Source organism: Arachis hypogaea, chromosome 4 (genome assembly GCF_003086295.3).
Source record: "Arachis hypogaea cultivar Tifrunner chromosome 4, arahy.Tifrunner.gnm2.J5K5, whole genome shotgun sequence".
Lineage (NCBI taxonomy): Eukaryota > Viridiplantae > Streptophyta > Magnoliopsida > Fabales > Fabaceae > Arachis > Arachis hypogaea.
The window spans coordinates 81,755,431-81,759,412 of NC_092039.1; the positions used below are offsets into that span (position 1 = coordinate 81,755,431).

Genomic DNA, 3,982 nt, shown 5'->3' on the forward strand with positions numbered 1-3,982 from the left:
ACATCCAGGGCTTTCCAGCAATATATAATAGTCCATACTTTATTCGAAGAAAGACGACGTAACTTGGCGTTGAACGCCAAGTACATGCTGCTGTCTGGAGTTAAACGCCAGAAAAACGTCATGATCCGGAGTTGAACGCCCAAAACACGTCATAACCTGAAGTTTGACGCCAAGAAATGCCTTAGCTCGTGGAATGATCAAGCTCAGCCCAAGCATACACCAAGTGGGCCCCGGAAGTGGATTTATGCATCAATTACTTACTCATGTAAACCATAGTAGCTAGTCTAGTATATATAGGACATTTATCTATTGTATTAGACATCTTTGGTCTCAGTTTTGTTTTATTCTTCATCCTAAGAGATCATTGATCACGTTAGGGAGGCTGGCCATTCGGCCATGCCTGAACCTCTCTTACTTATGTATTTTCAACGGTGGAGTTTCTGCACACCATAGATTAAGGGTGTGGAGCTCTGCTGTACCTCAAGTATCAATGCAATTCTATTATCTTTTATTCAAATCTCTCTTATTCTTATTCCAAGATATTCATTCGTACCCAAGAACATGATGAATGTGATGAGTTAGATTACCCTCATTATCATTCTCACTTATGAACGCGCGTGATTGACAACCACTTCCGTTCTACATGAAACAGTGATTGAATGCGTATCTCTTAGATTTCCCAACAGAATCTTCGTGGTATAAGCTAGATGGATGGCGGCATTTATGAGGATCCGGAAAGTCTCACCTTGTCTGTGGTATTCCGAGTAGGATCCTGGGAATCCGGAAAGTCTCACCTTGTCTGTGGTATTCCGAGTAGGATTCCGGTAATGAATGACTGTGACGTGCTTCAAACTTGTAACCTGCTGGGCGTTAGTGACAGACGCAAAAGAGGGATTCTATTCCAGTAGGGGAGGGAACCAACCAGTGATTAGCCGTACTGTGACAGAGTGCGTGAGCATTAGTTTTCACTGCGAGGATGGGATGTAGCCATCAGCCATGGGTGATGCCTCCAGACGATTAGCCGTGCGACTGACACCCGCATAGGATTATTTTCCCGAGAGGATGAAAGTAGCCACAGTTGATGGTGAACCCCTATACAAAGCTTTTCATGGAAAGGAGTAAGAAGGATTGAGTAGAAGCAGTAGGAGAGCAGGCGTCCTTGGGCTCTGCAGCATCTCCATTCACTTATCTGAAATTCCCACTAATGAATCTGCATAAGTTTTCTATCCCTTTTATCATTCCTTTTTATTTATTATTTATTCCAATAATCACAATTCCCCTTTAATCTGCCTAACTGAGATTTGCAAGGTGACCATAGCTTGCTTCATACCAACAATCTCTGTGGGATCGACCCTTACTCACGTAAGGTTTATTACTTGGACGACCCAGTACACTTGCTGGTTAGTTGAACGGAGTTGTGTCCACTCGTGCCAATTTCTAAAATCCAGTTACAATGAATATGAAATCACAATTTCGTCCACCAAGTTTTTGGCGCCGTTGCCGGGGATTGTTCGAGTATGGACAACTGACGGTTCATCTTGTTGCTCAGATTAGGTAATTTTCTTTTCAAAAATCTTTTTCAAAAATTTTTCTTTTTATTTTTCGCTTTTCCAAACTATATTTTCGAAAAAAATTAATAAAAATACAAAAAAATTATAAAATCATAAAAATCAAAAATATTTTGTGTTCTTGTTTGAGTCTTGTGTTAATTTTTAAGTTTGGTGTCAATTGCATGCTTTTAAAATTTTTCTTGCATTTTTCGAAAATCCCATGCATTCATAGTGTTCTTCATGATCTTCAAGTTGTTCTTGACAAGTCTTCTTGTTTGATCTTGATGATTTCTTGTTTTGTGCCTTTTGTTGTTTTTCATGTGCATTTTTGCATTCATATTTTCCATGCATTAAAGATTTCTAAGTTTGGTGTCTTGCATGTTTTCTTTGCATTAAAAAATTTTCAAAAATATGTTCTTGATGTTCATCATGATCTTCAAAGTGTTCTTGGTGTTCATCTTGACATTCATAGCATTCTTGCATGCATTCATTATTTTGATCTAAAAATTTCATGCATTGAGTATTTTTGTTGTTTTTCTCTTTCATAATTCAAAATTCAAAAATCAAAAAAAAAATATCTTTTCCTTATTTCCCTCCAAAATTTCGAAATTTTGGGTTGACTTGGTCAAAAATTTTTAAAATTAGTTGTTTCTTACAAGTCAAGTCAAAATTTCAATTTTAAAAATCTTATCTTTTCAAAATCTTTTTCAAAAATCATATCTTTTTCATTTTTTTTTATAATTTTCGAAAATTTCAAATTTATTTTTCAAAATATTTTCAAAAATCTTTTTCTTATCTTTAAATCAAAGCTTTGAAAATTAGCTAACAATTAATGTGATTGGTTCAAAAATTTGAAGTTGTTACTTTCTTGTTAAGAAAGGTTCAATCTTTAAATTCTAGAATCTTATCTTGTAGTTTCTTGTTAGTTAAGTTTTTTTTAAAAATTAAATCTTTTTCAAATATCTTTTTCAAATATATCTTTTTATCTTTTATCTTATCTTTTTCAAAAATTTTATCTTTTTCAAAATTTGATTTCAAAATATCTTATCTAACTTCTTATCCTCTTGTCTTTTTCAAAATTTGATTTCAAATCTTTTTCAATCAACTAACTAACTTTTTGTTTGTTTCTTATCTTTTTCAAAACCACCTAACTACTTTTCCCTCTCTAATTTTCGAAAATTCTCCCTCTCTTTTTTCTTCAAAAATTCTTTTTGTTTTAAATTTTAATTTTAATCTCATCTTATCTTTAATTTTCGAAAATTACTAACTTCTTTTTCAAAAATTATTTTCGAAATCTTCTTTCTCTTTTCTTATTCTTTTTATTTATTTAATTACTAACACTTCTCTTCACCTTTCTTCATCCAAATCCGAATCCATCCTTCTTCTTTCTTATACCCCTTTCTTCTTCTACTAACATAAGGGAATCTCTATGCTGTGACATAGAGGATTCCTCTTTCTTTTCTTGTTTTCTTCTCTTTCGTATGAGCAGGAACAGGGAAAAGGGCACTCTTGTTGAAGTTGATCCAGAACCTGAAAGGACTCTGAAGAGAAAATTAAGAGAAGCCAAATTACAACAATCCAGAAACAACCTTTCAGAAACCTTCGAACAAGAGAAGGACATGGCAGCCGAAAATAATAATAATAATAATGCAAGGAGAATGCTTGGTGACTTCACAAAGCCAACGTCCAAGTTTGATGGAAGAAGCATCTCCATTCCTGCCATTGGAGCCAATAACTTTGAGCTTAAGCCTCAACTAGTTGCATTAATGCAACAAAACTGCAAGTTTTATGGACTTCCATCTGAAGATCCTTATCAATTTTTAACTGAGTTCTTGCAGATCTGTGAGACTGTAAAGACTAATGGAGTTGATCCTGAAGTCTACAGACTCATGCTTTTCCCTTTTGCTGTAAGAGACAGAGCTAGAATATGGTTGGATTCACAACCTAAGGATAGCCTGGACTCCTGGGATAAGCTGGTCACTGCCTTCTTAGATAAGTTCTTTCCTCCTCAAAAGCTGAGCAAGCTGAGAGTGGATGTTCAAACCTTCAAGCAAAAAGATGGTGAATCCCTCTATGAAGCTTGGGAAAGATACAAGCAGTTGACCAAAAGATGTCCATCTGACATGTTTTCAGAATGGACCCTATTAGATATATTCTATTATGGTCTCTCTGAATTTTTGAAAATGTCACTGGACCATTCTGCAGGTGGATCAATTCACCTGAAGAAAACGCCTGAAGAGGCACAAGAACTCATTGACATGGTTGCAAACAACCAGTTCATGTATACCTCTGAGAGGAATTCTGTGAATAATGGGATACCTCAGAAGAAAGGAGTTCTTGAAATTGATGCTCTGAATGCCATATTGGCTCAGAACAAAATGTTGACTCAACAGGTCAACATAATCTCTCAAAATCTGAATGGATTGTAACAT

The 3,982-nt window shown here is 35.2% G+C and overlaps 1 non-coding gene across 1 annotated transcript; it reads right to left on the minus strand.

Annotated features, from left to right (window-relative positions):
• Positions 1–3,571: 3,571 nt before the first annotated feature.
• On the minus strand, positions 3,572–3,675 carry LOC112798958 (small nucleolar RNA R71). Its single transcript, XR_003200551.1, has one exon. It is a non-coding gene; the product is annotated as a small nucleolar RNA R71 (small nucleolar RNA).
• Between the last annotated feature and the right edge of the window lie 307 nt (positions 3,676–3,982).